The sequence below is a fragment of the Rutilus rutilus genome (genome assembly GCF_951802725.1).
Source record: "Rutilus rutilus genome assembly, chromosome: 19".
NCBI lineage: Eukaryota > Metazoa > Chordata > Actinopteri > Cypriniformes > Leuciscidae > Rutilus > Rutilus rutilus.
Window position 1 is genome coordinate 1,427,372 of NC_140232.1, and position 16,391 is coordinate 1,443,762.

Here is a 16,391-nt window from a genome sequence, read left to right on the forward strand (position 1 = left end):
CTTCAAAGGTGATGGGTTGATCTTTGACTGATCGAGGTTTGAGGCTAGACTGCAGTTGAGTGATGGTAATATCCAAACTTTGAGCTTTAGTAATTTCTTCCAGAGAGTGAGGTAATGTAGATGCATGATGAGACGATATGGATAGGCAAGGGGCAGCATCTACACCAGGCATCTCCTCGACCCGGGACAACGCATCAGGTCCCATGTTGAGGCAACCTTTCCGGTGATGGACCTGAAAGTGGAACTGTTGCAGGCGAAGTGTCCATCGGGTTAGGCGTGAGGAGGTTTTAGGGCAGTTGAACGCCCATGCCAGTGCTGCGTGGTCAGAGAAGACGTTGAAGGGTCTTCCCTCCAGGTAGTGTCTCCACTTTTCGACAGCCCAAACCACTGCCAGACATTCCTTTTCAGAAGTGCTGTAATTTTTCTCTGCTCCAGTTAAGGTCCTTGATGCATATGCCACCACTTTTTCTCCCTCCTCTGATTGTTGAGTGAGGATGGCACCCAATCCAACCTCACTGGCGTCTGTGTGAACCTGGAAGTCTTGGTTAATGTCTGGTTGTATTAACACTGGTGAGTTTTGCAAAGCTTGTTTAAGTGCATCCATACTAGTTTGACACTCTGGAGTCCATTCCCACTTAACTCCTTTCTTTTTGAGGTGGTTCAATGGAGCAGCAATGTCAGAGAAGTGGGAAATAAACTTATGATACCACCCGGCCAGACCCAGAAATCGTTGCAAGGCTTTGAGATCTTGCGGTGGAGGGAACTCCGCAACGGCTCTGGTCTTCTCTCGATCAATCTCTTCTCTCGATCAATATGACCGAGGAACTTGAGCTGTCGCTTGAAGAAATGGCATTTCTTCATGTTCAGCGTCAGGTTGGCTTGGGTAAGTCTATGGAGAACCATGTTGAAATGTTGAATGTGTTGTTCTATTGACTTTGAATAGATGATGATGTCATCAATATAAACGAAACAAATCTTCCCCCTCAGATCAGACAGAACTCTCTCCATCAAACGCTGGAAGGTAGCAGCGGCATTTCTGAGCCCATACGGCATCGATTTGAATTGAAATAGCCCCTTGGTGGAGATAAAAGCAGTTTTTTCCTTACTCTTTTCATCCATTTCAACCTGCCAGTACCCCGACTGCAGGTCCAAGGAACTAAACCAGGAGGCTCCTTCCAGGGATTCAAGGATGTCGTGAATCAACGGCATTGGGTAAGCGTCAGGTACGGTCTTGCTGTTAAGCTTCCTATAATCCACACAGAACCTGTATGAGCCATCAGGTTTGGGGACCAGGACCACAGGTGAAGACCAAGGCGAGAAGGAAGGTTCAATGATTTTATCTCGCAGCATCTGATCGACTTGTTCCTCAATGATCTGCTTCTTAAGAGGAGAAACTCTGTACGCTCGGGATTTGAGAGGTATGTCATCTGCTAATGTGATTTTGTGCTGTACTACTGACGTCTTACCCAGGATGTTAGAGGTGGTGCGTGGCCAAGCAGAAATCAACTTCCGTAACTCCTCCTGATTGTCGGAGTCCCACGTAGTGATCTCGGGGGGAACAGACATGAGTTCGGGAAGTCTGCCACTTGATGGTAAGGCATAGTATAAGTTCAGCTTAGCAGTCATATGAGAAAGGTCTTGACTAGGCAAGGTAACTGGCCCTGTTGGAATCTGCGATGGCAAGAAAGGGTAATAGGTGTATCCTTTGTCGGATCTTAACCCATATCTGCTTAGTCCCACTTCCAGGACCGCTCTCGTAGCCCTCAGGAAATCCAGACCAGCGATAAGAGGAAAGGCGAGGTGAGTATCTTTTAGGATATAAGTATCCATATTGCATTCGTGGTCATGCCATTGAAACCTAATCTTTTGCAGGTCTCTGGACTGGTGAATCGTTCCGTCCGCCATAATGAACCTCTGTGGGCTGGAGGTAACGACTGAGGGAATCTCACCTTTCAACTGTTTCCACAGGTTTTCTTGCATTAAAGTGTAAGTGCTACCTGTGTCTAATACCGCCTTCACTTCTTTGCCATTCACCCTTACAGGCACCACTAGGAGAGATGACACTGGATGGGGTTGAGCTATTGTTACTCCGGCCAGGTTTTTGTTGAAGGTACGTTCAGCAGATTTCTTGTTGGTCTTTTCTTTGCCACTCTGAGTGCCGACTTTTTGCCAGTAGTCTTTGGCTCCCATGTGGTCCTTTTCCACCATAGATCCAACTTTCACCAGCTGCTCAACCGAGTTGACTGTTCCCCTCATACACCCGGCAACCCTGGGGTTGATGTTGTTAAGTATACGATTTACTAGTTCCTCCTCCGAGATCTCTGGTTTCCATTTCAGACATAGGGCCCGGTAGTCATATGCGAAGTCCCTCAGGCGTTGTCGTGGCTGCTGAACCATTGTCCTCAGCTTTTCCTCCACTTCTGAGAGGTAATCGTCTGAAAGAAAAGCAGCCATGAATGCCCTTTTGAAGGATCTCCAGTCCGTTACCTTGACCTTTTCCGCCTTCCACCAGCTCAGAGCGGGTCCCTTCAGGACTGTGCTCAAGGTTCCTAGGAGTTCAGCACTGGGTAGGGGTCGGATCTCCAGAAAGTTTTCACATTGCTCGATGAAGTTGAGCACCTCAGCCGTCTCACAGGAGTCGCCGAAAGAGGGGAAATCTATGCGGACAGGAGGTCGGCCACAGAATGAGGATGAGCCAGCCACTACTGAGGAGGTAAGCACATTTGGGATTTGAGCAATCCTAGGATGTTGAATGTCATAAGTATCATTGAGCGGTGTATGAATGGGAATTGTCTCTCTAGATACCGGAACTAAGGTCGGTGGATGATGGACAGAAGAAAAGTGGGAGGCATCAGGCGACAATGCCCGTAATCTGGAGAGGGTGGGAGTGCTAGTGAGCCTCAATTTTCTCATTTGACTTTCCCATTTAGCATCTCTCCTAAGAAAACAATCTGTTACGGCCCTTTCTAATTTTTCCAGCGCCTTTACAAAATAATCCTCCAACCCTGCCAAGCTAGTATCTACGGCCTGCCTGAAGCTTGTTTCCCGATTTACTGTACTGTCCATTGACTGTTTGAAATCTTGTTCTAAAGTATGTACTTTGTTATTGAGGGCCAATAAATCCACTTTACATTGAGTTATTTCTGATTGTAATGATTGTACCATCTCAACATTTTGCAGACAACTCTCATCATCTTCATCATCATCGGAGTGTTCAGAATCAGAAATGTACAATGAGCTAATCATTGAAGTTATTTCTGCAGTAGGATTACGCCTGGTCACAAATGGGCCTGCAGTAAAATCTGCCGCATCAGTATCATTTTGTACATTTTCAGATGTAACTGGGTCATCAGTATTAACATCAGCAGTATTAACAACTTATGCAACTGCATCAGAATTATTCACATCCATATTGCAAATTGAAAACAAAAAAAGAGAAACTCCACAAACAAACACAATAATAAAGGGTCCCCGTACGGGCCACCAATATGTAACGCTCAGCCTAGATTATAGGTGATAATACACAAATAAAACTTTACGGTCTTGACCCTTCTTAAATGTTATGTCTGAATGTTTAGCAAAAAGAACTCACGGAGAACATCCATTCAGTTTAACCCAAAGTGTATTTACAAAAAATAAAATAAAAAATAAACACCAAGTTGTACCAAAATATATACATACATCTCATGTCAAGAAAACAAAAAATACCTCGTAATTTAAGCAGGTAAATTGTCCGTATTGGTCCCGTACAATGTACTGTACGTGTGTGTGTGAGTGTGTGTGTGTGTAGTTGAATCGGCCTCACCGGCTAATTCCTACAAGTCCGGGAGCTCGATGTGAAGCAACACTGTCCTGTGACGGAATCCCAAAGGCAAATAATCCAAAGTTCTGATAATTCCACAATGAAGATTTTCCAGTCACAGTCTTGAACAGTTTGATGAGATATAATCCAGCGATCGATCGCAAATCTCTGAGCACTGAAAAGTAGCTACTGTACGCCGGGTTTTTTCCGCTCCTTTAAACGGAAGTCCAGTGAAAACAGCTGATTCGAATGACGTCACGGGGATTCCCTGGAGCTGTGCGACAGAACTCTCGCGTGAGTAAACGGGAACTCAATCACTTTTCCGGGCAATAAACACAGGTAGAATAATTATAACATAGCAGCTGGCTTATTAGATTAACTTGACTAATATACTGCAATATAAATATTCTTCCCTTATGTGGCCGCGCTACAATTTAATGTTAACCGTTGATTATCTTTCATCTGAAATTCTTCAATTATCTTACTTCTTTCCTCAGAATATTTATTACACTTAATAAGTACATGCTCCACTGTTTCTCTGATTCCACACCATTCACACAATCCTGTAGGATGTTTTCCTATTATTTGCATTGTTGAATTAAGTCCTGTGTGTCCCAGTCTTAATCTAGAAATAATACAGTCTTCCTTCCTTCTCCCACTTGAATTCCTTCCTCTACCAATGGTTGTATTAAATGTAAATGTCTACCATTTTTCTCATTATCCCAATACGATTGCCAATTTTTATTTATCTCCCTTTTAATTATTGATTTGATTTCTAATTTGCTATACCTAATTTGCATACCTATAGTTTCCTTTGCCATAGCCTGTTTTGCTAATGTATCTGCTGCTTCATTTCCAGACACTCCAGGATGTGCCGGAACCCATAAAAACTGAACTTTCTTATTTTTCTGTTGCATCATGAACAATATCTGTAAGATTTCCAGAACGATATCCTGTCTAGTATCTGACTTTTCAGCTTCCAAGCACATCAAGGCTGAACTTGAATCTGAGCATATTAAAGTTTTACTTAGCCCCATTTCATTTATTTTATTAATTGCTACCATAATTGCTAGTAACTCTCCTGTAAACACAGAGACATGATCTGATACTCTTTCCCCAATCTGGGAATGATATACGCTACCCCCACCTGTCCCTGCTGTGGATCCTTAGATGCATCTGTGAAAACCTGTATATATTGTTCATACTTAATACCAATATATTCTTTTGTCATCTCTGCTTCCAACATCCTCTGATCTTTATCTTGTCTTGATTCCAATAAGAATAGATCTACATTTGGTTGAGGTAAAATCCATAATGGTGTTGTTGGTAATATTACTGCTGGAATAACTCTATACTCATTTAATTTCATATCCTGAACTAAATCCTTAATAATCCAACCAAAACTGTTAACTTTCCCTTTCCCATATTCCCAACATGCTTCAAGTATACCTTTTGTTGGATGACTATCCTTCTGCCCTTTTAGGTTTACCCAGTATGCCAGTATCAATTGCTTCCTCCTTAAGTGAACTGGCATCTCCACCTGTAAAGCTGAAACAGGAGAGGAAGGATAAGCTCCACAACATATTCTCAAAGCTCGTGATTGAATTCATTCTAATTTTACTAGAGCACTTACTCTACTGCTTCCTGTTTTATCTCATACAATGTGCCCTCTTGTATCCCCCTAGTGGCTAGGAAAACAATAGCACCCACAATTGAACTAAAAGAAACCCTGCGGTGACTGTTACGTGATATAATGTCTAAAGTGCTTAGGCTCCTGTAAAGTGTTAATGCAAACAGCATCGAAACGGTCATTATATTCACCATATCTGTATAAAGCAGTACACTGAGTCATGTTAGGATGACATTGAGCTTGTGTCATTAAACTATACATTCAGTTTGTTTTATATACAGTTTTCTGTTAACATGATATCAAATCTAACGTGCTTATGCTCCTGGAAAGTGTTAACTCAACATTGTAACTCATTATATTCATCAGATCTGTAAAAAGCGATACACTGATTCAATAAATGGATACAATTTATTTTGTTTATGAACAATCATTTATTGTGTAATTGCTTCCAGATGTGCAGCAGGGGAAAGTTAGGCTACTTGTTACTGCAGGAAAAAAAAACTCCACTCTGTCAAACAGTACAGAGAAACTGAACTCATGCCCTTGTAGGCACTGTAAACATGAATTGTTGAAACTGAAAATGTCCACAAAAATAAATGTCACTTTAATGTAAACTTTACATGTCTGTCATCAGAGAGGAGTCAGAGAAAAGTCCATCAAACACCTTAAATACAGGACCAACGTTGTAACCATGGCAACAGGAAACTTAGAATTAAATTAGAATTAAACCAACAATAACAAAAAGTGTTTCTTTTTTAACAAGCACTTATATCATGTGTATTAAAGACAGGACTACTCTGTGTCATTAGAGTAAAGATATTCAGTGATGGAGCAGAATCTTCATGGTGCTGTGGTGGTGTTTGTCTGGTTGGTGCTGAAGAGGGAGCAGAGGCAACAGCTGAACCATAGAGGTAACCAGGCTGCTGATGGTGTGAGCTGTAACGTCGTGGCAGCGGCGGTGGTGCAACAAATGGAGTCTGGGCCATTGATTGTCTCATAAGTAAAAATACGTCTGTAACTGAATTTTTCTAATTGAAATGTCAGTCTGCCAATGTTCTCTGAAAACTCCATCCTCTCTAATGTCTGCCTCCTTAGCTTAAGATCTTCCTGTGCAAGTGTAATGAGCTGTCCTTCATTTGACAATTTTCGCTTAAGCCTCTGTTGTCTGTATGATGACAGCGTTGCGTTCAGCCTGTCACGTCTGTTTTGAGTCTCTGTAGACATCCCATCTGAGTCCTCACTTGCTGTAGCAGGAGAAGGAGCAGAACTACAGAGCGAAGGAGAAGGGCTATCGCGACTGACTGACGGTGGATAACTTTCATCGCTGGTGGTGGTGCTTCTGTTGTTTATGTCGCTTGTTTCAATGCCACAATTAATGGTGGTGACGGCTGGAGAGCCACCCCAGATCTGCTCGCAGAGTTCAAAGTACAGGAGTAGCACTCTTCCATGCCCGCTTCTCCTTCCGGAGTCTACCCCATGCCTGTACTTAAGCCTGATAGCCTTTCATTTTGTAGTTATTGTGAGTTTTGTGACCTCGTCCTTACTGTGGGGGTAAGCGGCGTCATCCGCAGGATATTGCTCTTTGAAGCGGTCCAGTATTTCGCCGTATTTGTTTTGGCCCGTCTCCCAGTCTACATTCTCGCTTGCTTTGGCCACTTTATACTCCTGTGTTACTCGCAGCAACAACTCCACCTCACTGTCGGCCCATTTAAAAAACTCAGTGCCTTTCCTCGACAGGAGGAATTCTCCTTTCTCTCAAGAGCCGGAAAGTAAATAAACGCCTAGCGGAAATGACGCAGGTCGAAGCTTTACTCATGCGCGGTGCGGTGATGTAAGCGACTCACTTCCGGCCAAGATGGCGGTGGGTGCAGACGACCTTTTCTAAGTGGAGATCATTTTCCCGGGATTTCCCTTCTAGCTTTACTTTTTATTATGAACTGACGACAAACAAAAAAATATATATATATATTTTACATTAACTTTGTGTCGAATTTTTGAAATCGATCAACTTTTACTCCGTGTTATTCTTCAAGACGTGTTTTGACTGAACCGTGAATAATGGGCCTAGTCATGGCGGGGAAAGGAGAACAGCGCACACAAAGTGAAGTACATTCCTACGCAAAGAAGTCTAATGCTGAGTTAAGTAAGAGTGATGGAACGAGTAGCCCCGAGAGTAAGGGAAAAAAAGAGTTTTGCTTGATTGATTTCTATAATTTAATAAACGAGAGATCGGACAGAATGGAATCGAAGGTGTCTGAAAATGCTGTGCTCGTCGAAGATCTGCGGGAGAAAGTAGACTGCATATACAACGAAGTGGGCGGTTTTCACATCGAAATGGACGTTCTCAAGCAGAAACATGAAGCTTATGAACAGAAAATTGCGATGTTAGAAGAGAGGTTATCCGATGCGGAGCGTTATGGAAGGAGGTGGAATTTACGGCTTTACGGGCTACCGGAAAACAGCAAGGACGACGTCAAGGCCAGAGTCGAGGAGGCGGATGTGGATGGGATCCAGATTCGACCAAAAGATGGAAAAATGGAGATCTGTTGAATTTATTGTTTTAGAGACCCAAAGCAAGCAGCAGAAGAGAGAAAGGAGTGAAAACAGATTTCTCCCTTGAAGTTCGACAGCTGACAATCTTCATGACATTTGTGTTCAGGTAAAGGGAGGGGGGGAGAAGGAAGAAATAACTAATTAGTTCAGACTGTTATATGTTATATATATTAACAAAAGAAAGGCTGTTTTTTAATTTTTGAAAGACAAAGGGGCTGATTTTTATTTATTACAAGAAACGCATAGTTCAAAGGCTGATTACAATTTTTGGAAGAGTCAGTGGGGTCAGGACATTCGGTTGAGTCATGGTACAAATAGATCAGCAGGGGGCGCTATTCTCAGAGGGAATTTCAGGGGCAAAATTCTTCATAATGAGAGTAATATTAATGGAAGGTGGCCAATAATCATATTAGAGGATTCTCATAAGCAATATATTATTGCTAATATTTATGGTACTAATGGCAAATCTACAAATTTGATTTTACTTCATGAATTAGAAAAACAAATTATAGAACAATCAACTAAATACATGAATGCAAAATGTATTCTCGGGGGTGATTTTAATGTAGTCCCAGATAGTAACATAGATAGATGGCCTCCCAAAGGTGTAAAAGATGACAGCAGCAGCAAGATTATCTCTGGGTTATGCAATAACTTCGGTCTTATTGATATCTGGCGGAAAATGAATCCCCAAAAACTCATGTATACATGGCACAATAATGGTTTGTCTTTGCAGTCTCGATTAGATTTATGGTTAATATCAGAGGAGTTGACATCTTTGATAGACAACGTTACAATTGATCCTGCAGTTTTTACTGACCATAAATCTATTCACATTTTTATCATCACGAATGACAATAGAAAGAACTTGAGCAGAAGTGGATACTGGATTTGAAACAATTCTTTATTATTAAATGATGAATTTAAATGTGAAGTCTTAAAAATAATTGATAAATACTATAAACAGGGTGTAATTACTAACCAATATGGGCTGCAGTGGGATTTTATGAAATATAAAGTGAGGAGTTTAGCCATTAAAATGAGTAAAACAATTGCCAAAAATAAACGGGCCAAAATGCAAGCCGTCATCCAAGAGTTTGGTGCCCTGTGTGGTAAAGCAGATTTAACAGAGGAACAAGCTCAACATCTCATCAAATTACAAACATTATGAGGAAAAGCCCAAATCTGCTTTCATACGTTCCAGAAGAAAGTGGCTCGAGCATGGTGAAAAAAACACCAGATACTTTTATTCTTTGGAAGAAAGAAATGGTGAAAGATTATCAATTAATAAATTACGCATGAATAATTCTGTCACAGATGATCTATCATCTCCTTAATGGAGTCCTTTTTAGAAAAATTGGATATTACTAGTATTTTGTTAATGATGAATTTGGCAGCATTTGTGAGAAAGAGCTTAGTATAGTATTACAGAAATGATCGACATTAAGAAACTCAAGGACAACAAATCTCCTGGTAATGACGGGCTTACAAATGAATTTTTCAAACCTTTCAGAGATGCTCTTTCCCCGTTTATTTTAGCTATGTTTAATGAATCTATAAATAATGGTTATTACCTCCATCTCTCAGACAGGGGGTAATTACCTTAATACCAAAGGCAAATAAGGACACCTTATCTCTAGATGGGTGGAGACCCAGAACTTTACTGAACACTGATGCCAAACAGTTTTCTCTTATTTTTGCTAGCCGGCTGAACTTAGGATTGGACTCCTTAATCGATCAGTCTCAGTCCGGCTTCATGAAAGGGAGGCATATCTGTAATAATATCCCTCTTATTCTTGATTTGATTGATTATAGTCACCTTCTCATTGATGACAATCTAATACTATTTGTTGATTTTAATAAAGCGTTCGATACAGTAGAACACAAATTCATGTTTGCAACATTAGAATACTTAAAATGTGGGAATTTCTTTAGAAAGGCGATTACGACCCTGTAGACCGAATGTACCAGCTCTGTTAAAATGGTTAATGGGACGTCTGGTAGATTTGATCTTTCTAGGGGCATGAGACAAGGCTGCCCAATCTCACCGTTTCTTTCTCTGCTCGTCACACAGGTTCTTTCTTGCTATGTAAATATGAATTTCTTTCAAGGTATTAACGTTTTTGGGAATGAATTAAAAATATGTCAGCTAGCTGATGACACAACACTATTTTTAAAAAATGCTGCAGAGATTAGCAAAGCAATTCGTACCATAAATAATTTCTCTAAAGTAGCTGGCCTCAACCTTAATATAAGCAAATGTGAGATTTGTCCACTTAGGAGTGTTAACCTCGAAGAAACTGATGGAATCCCTGTCAAGGAGGTCGTCACATATCTTGGTGTAAAACTTTGCAAAGATGAATCATATCGTGCTTCTCTTAACTTTAATCCGATTATCAACAGTACAGAAAGAAAGTTTGACTCTTGGTTGCAGAGATTTATCCATTTATGGTCGTGTCTTATTGTCTAAATCTGAAGGTTTGTCAAGATCTGCATATCTCTCCCAAGCTCTATTTGTACCTGTAATGATTTATGTCTGTGTTCCTCTGTCCCGTGTTCAGCAGGTCCCCGTTATGTTGATTAGTCTCCCCAGGTGTTTCTGATTAGCCACGCCCCCTTGTTATCTTGTTTCGCTTGTCTGTCTGTGTATAGACCTTTCTCACAACTTCCGTATTTGTGACCGGAAATACGCAATCGTCGTGGTAATCTACTTCCTCCGCAGTCAAAGCAACATAAAAAATGGCGTAAGCAACTAGCAAGAGCTATTGACACGCTAATGATGTGTCATTTTAATTAACAGTTCAGTAACAGTTAGCCTCGCTCTCTTGATATTTATGGACAAATTCCGTGTGGAAATTTTTTTACCCTTTATTTCTTTTTTTCTTTTTGGTGATGGAGTTTTCCTCTACGAGTCGTCACATCAGCAAATGTAATATTTGGCAAATCCGTTAATGAAGTTGTGTAGACTCTTTGATCCATTTTAAACTTGCCCGCGTTTATGTTTTTCTGGTGTGTTGACGCTTGACAGGAACTCCGCTTCCACAACGATTACGTATTTCCGGTTATTGTGAGAAAGGTCTATTGAAGCCCTGTGTTAAGCAGTTAAAAACAATGACATTAATTTAATTGTTTAATTTAAGTAAGAATGAAGTGAAGAGTATTATCAAGAAGAGACTAAAGGAAAGGTGGCAAAAACAGTGGGATAAGGAGAAAAAAGGTCGGTGGTTCTATAGAATTCAAAGGAAAGTGGGAGAGATGAGAATTGCAGGGAAAAACAGGAGAGAAGAAATAGTAATATCAAGGGTGAGATTTGGACACACAAGATTAAATAGTACACTTTATAAAATGGGTAAACATGATACGGGAAGATGTGATTATTGTGGGCAAGAGGAAACAGTAGAACATGTTTTAATGCATTGTCAGAAATATGAGAATGAAAGAAGGTTGTTAATTCATAATTTAAAAAAAATAAAAATGCAATTTATACCAAAGTATATTCTGCAAAATAACTCGAGAAATGAGTGTTATATTTTTATTCTTCAGTTTCTTGAGGAATCTAATTTGTGGGAGAGAATAAAAAAAAAAAAGAAAAAAAAAAGAAAGAAAAAGTCGTCTTGATCCACACTCCATACCAGTTGGTGGCGGAAATACACCATTTTGTTGTTTGTCAACCGCCAATAAAATAGAAGAAGAAGAAGAAGAAGAAGAAGAAGAGGAAGAAGAAGAAGAAGAAGAAGAAGAAGAAGAAGAAGAAGAAGAAGAAGAAGAAGAAGAAGAAGAAGAAGAAGAAGAAGCCCTGTGTTTAGTTCAGTCAGTTCTTGTATATTGTTGCATCATGGTGGTTGTTCTGTTCCTGAGTCTCAGTCCTGAGTTTGTGCTTGTATATGTGAAGTTTTGAGTTGATTTAATAAAAGACTACTGCACGTGGCTCCTGCTTCCTCCTCTGCTTCAACCAAGACGTAACAGTACCCGAGACATTTACCAAAGAGTTTGACAAGTTGTTATTTGATTTTGTAAAAAAAAAAAAAAAAAACTCATTACTTAAAGAAAAATATATGATGCAATCCATATGATCAGGGTGGTTTGAATGTTGTGGATTTTACAACTTTGAACAGCACTTTTAAAATAAATTGGCTAAAATGCTTTATTAACAATAATTGCTCTACGTGGAATATTTTCCCTAACCATTTAATTAATCAACTTGGTGGTATAAATCTTTTCCTTAGATGCAGTTTTGATATCAGCAAAATACCTCTTCGTTTATCTCATTTTCACAAGCAAGTCTTTTTGCCATGGTGTTTGGCTTTTAAACATAACTTCTCTCCTCACTCCTTCTTTATTTGGAATAATAAGTACATTACACACCAAAGAAAAACATTATTTTTAAGACTTTGGTTTGAGTCTGATATACTATTAGTTAGTCAGTTGTTAGTATTACTGAACTATGTCTGAAATGTAAGTGTCATATTTCTGTTAATTCATACGTTTCAGTGTGAATGAGCAACTTTTGGAAAGCGTTTGAAAATGATAGTGTGGACGCGGAGCGTTTTTAGACGAAAACTCCATTTCCAAATCTATCCGGATTAGTGTAGACGTAGCCTAAAGTGACTGTTCTCTATTTTTTTCTCTATTTTAAAATGTAATTTATTCCTGTGATCTTTATTCCTGGATGTTCAGCATCATTACTCCAGTCTTCAGTGTCACATGATCCTTCACAAATCACTCTAATATGAGGATTTGATGATCAAGAAACATTCATTATTAGTTTCAATGTTGAAGACAGTTGTGGACTTTTTTTATTTTAATTCTTTTGAACTTTCTATTCATCACAGCATCATGAAATAAAAATGTAAAAAACTGTTTTCAATATTGATAATAATCATAAATGTTTCTTGATCATCAAATCATCATATTAGAGTGATTTGTGAAGGATCATGTGACACTGAAGACTGGAGTAATGATGCTGAACATTCAGCTTTGATCACAGCAATAAATTACACTTTATTATATATTCACATAGAGAACAGATGATTTAAATTGTAATAATATTTCACAATATGACTGTTTTTGTTTGTATTTTTAATCAAATAAATGCAGCCTTGGTGAGCAGAAGAGACTTCTTTTGAAAACATTAAAAATCTTACCGATCTAAAACTTTTGACCAGTAGTGTACATATACAAAATTAAAATGATAAATAATTAAATATATATATAATTATTTATCATTTAAATTTGATCATTATATATATCTACTGTTTTGTGCATGTATTCCCAGCTCCCGAATAGACGACGAAGCGAACATTAACTATGAGTGCGATAAAGCAAAACTTGCTTGAGGGAAAACTTATTACAGTTCCAGATGATGCAGGAAAAACTACATTCTGGAAGAATTATGATCTTGTCTTTTCAACCAATAAAGAGCCCACGGTTACGTACAGCGTAGAGCTTGCGAAGCTGTCTTGGCGTACGACAGCAGAAAGACCGGTTCATCTTCTCTACAGCGACACACTGATCGTGGATGCACTCGTCCAACAGCAAGCCGCTAGTAACAACACACACTCATCTCTTTCACACTATTATCTCCAACAGCCAAGTCAGTTCCAGCTTCTGTACAATCCAATGGAGCCGGAAAATGTGTGAGTTTTGCTGTCGGGATATTAGGTCGTTTCATACGGTTGCTGGAAGAGGTTTTATTAACCGGGCGCAAGACCTAATAAATCTGGGGGCTACATATGGGTCTCAGCGGAGAGTGTGTTACATGATCCCACAATCATCTCTCGGAGATCTAATGAAACTGCGGCCTCCAAAAGACAGGCGCTGGTCAACGAAATATCAGAAATTATGTCTGCACTCGTGAGATGCGTCAAGCAAACGGGTATAATAAGCAGTGGTTAAATTGGGCCGGGGCTCTCCGGGGCTCAGCCCTGGCACATAAGCCTGCTCGTTTGCAGTCAGTTGCCTATAGGAAATTATGTCACATAAAATTTGATAAAAGTGATGCTTTTGAAAACATATTTCTGATTATAAATGAAAGATTTTGAAATGGCATGTCTATTTTGTCTCGGCGGAGCTGAGATGAGAACAATCGGAACACGGCCGTGCCCGTACTCTTGTTCAGCTGCTTAATCTCGTTGTCAGTCGACCATGATCGCGCACCGCTCGCGCATGCCATGCGCATCTAGGTAGGCTCAGAACTCCGACATGGATAAATGTACGCAGCAATAATGAATGTTCCTGGGAGATCCGTAGTTGCGCGGGATGTGGAAGCGCGCAAAAGTTCCAGAACCTTCTACTGCCTTGAAAAAAAAAAAAAAAAAAAAACCCGAGCTGCTGGCCGCCGCTGCAGCAACAGATCAGTTTTGTCAAGTTCAGCACAACGTTGGTTGTACAAAAAGTGCCCTGGCCTTGAATAACAAGGTAAGGAAAAAATGTTTGGCACATTGTATGGGTCACTATATCATAACAAGGTAATACAATGTGTAATCAAGCGTTTTATATTTAATATGAGGGAAATAGGCTACACATGCCGTGGACGTGACACAAAAAATCTTTAACTTTTAGGTGGCAAAATATTTTTTTGTAATTCTGTGAATTACACTGCAAACCAAAGTACTACCCACCGGATGAAGAAGGGTTGGCTCTCCACAGAACATAACATATTCATTTTATTTTATTTTTCATGTTCGCATTTATGAGGAAAAAAACATGTTACGGACGGGACCGCTCTGAATGTGGCACTAAAAGACTGTTTAAAACTTTCACTGAGACCTCAAACAGAAAGCACAAAGCCTTTCTTTAAAATTAATTTCGTTTTGTATTAATTGTATCTTAATTTTAATCAATGTTTCATTTCAAAAATAAGAAGTAAATATAGTATATAGACAATAGATAGGCTAATCACGACACGGACGCGCCGGCGAGTGAACTGGACTCTCGTCTCATAAATGAACCGAAACTCAGCGTATAAGGGAGCCTACTTGCCTGACAGACCTGATAAATATATCTATAGAAAGCTTGGAAGGTCTTCTTTTCAAAACGAAAGAAAACAGACCGCTGCTTGTGTAGCCTAATCCGTATGAAATGTGCATTTCTCTCTGGCGAGTTTACTACTGCGAAGATTGCATCGTCAACTTCATCTATGCAGGGCACTGACACAGAAAACACTTGTTTATTAATAAACAATTAAAATGTCTCCTTGCTATATTTTACATATTCATAATCATTACTTTTGATGGTTCTTTGTGACAGCTTTTAGGTGCTTTATTGGCAGCGCCACCCTTAGGCTACATGAACGCGTCACCACCGCATCAGCACCGAAAACAGGACATTTTTTTCAATCCCTGTTTTGGCAGGGGGAAAACTGATCAGAAAATGTAACGAAACGTTGTAGAAATGTAGTGGAGTAGAAAGTATAATAATTGCTGCAAAATGTAACGAAGTAAAAGTCAAACGTATGCACTATTGATTCTACTTAAGTAAAGCCTACAGAAACGAAGTATTTGTACTTCGTTACATTCCACCACTGCTGATTAACAGTAATGTAAATGCTAAATGTCCTAATACCTGTTGATACTACAACAATGCAAATATGCTCTTAACCTTGCAGTTTTTCACATATCATGTAAGACTCAATTTCTCCATTTCTTTGCACAAAACTCTCCAGAAAATACCATTTAATAGTTTATTTTTCAAAAAAAAATCCCGGGGGGGCATACCCCCGGACCCCCCTAGGGAGAGCCCCCCCACATAATAAATCCCAATTTAACCCCTGATAATAAGCCGGTTATCAAAAACTGTCAGGCAAATGTCAGACACCAGGTTTAGCACTTTGTTCCTTACCTTGGATTCAGTTAAGCAGGAGTACGCTGAGCTTCGTGGAAGACTTGAAAGCCGCGGGGAAAACTGCAAAATTGACGAAATATCTATATATATTTTCTATGAGAAACGGACCTTGAGTTCAGCCTTCAAATATATAACTTTAATGGTCGGGTCGGGTTAAATGATTTCGGGTTCGGGCTTCAGTTGCAGATCTCTACAACAGATACCAATCACTGTTCTGGAGTGTGGAGTTCCCATCTTGCGGACTCACCTTTCCAGACACAACTTCATGCTTTTGGATTATCACTTCTTTTGGACTGTATATACACTGGTGGACACGAACACTGGGACGCTTCAACACCCAAGGATTCTCATGGCCTGTTTTAGGACTCTATGCTTTTAACAGCCTGAGTGTTCCTGGTTTTATTGTGTTGTTTCAAAGTCTCCTGTGAAGATTGTAAATACACCGTTCTTATCCACTTTAACCTCAGTTTGTGTCTCATTCTTTTAACACCCAATTCCTCACACAGTAAATCTGACCCCATTTTAACTTTTGTAACTCAACTTAATTGGCTGATCGTTACAGCT

The 16,391-nt window shown here is 39.7% G+C and overlaps 1 protein-coding gene and 1 long non-coding RNA gene across 2 annotated transcripts in view; one reads left to right on the plus strand and one right to left on the minus strand.

The window, feature by feature from the left end:
* The window catches only part of LOC311278748 (nuclear factor 7, ovary-like), a 1,193,180-nt gene that overhangs the window by 569,698 nt on the left and 607,091 nt on the right, over positions 1 to 16,391 (minus strand). The gene's annotated exons all lie outside the window — the stretch shown is intronic.
* Positions 814 to 3,804, plus strand: LOC311278771. The gene is made up of 8 exons (XR_014625472.1): positions 814 to 883; positions 988 to 1,021; positions 1,133 to 1,800; positions 1,873 to 1,927; positions 2,043 to 2,110; positions 2,211 to 2,427; positions 2,513 to 2,713; positions 2,802 to 3,804. It is a non-coding gene; the product is annotated as an uncharacterized lncRNA (long non-coding RNA).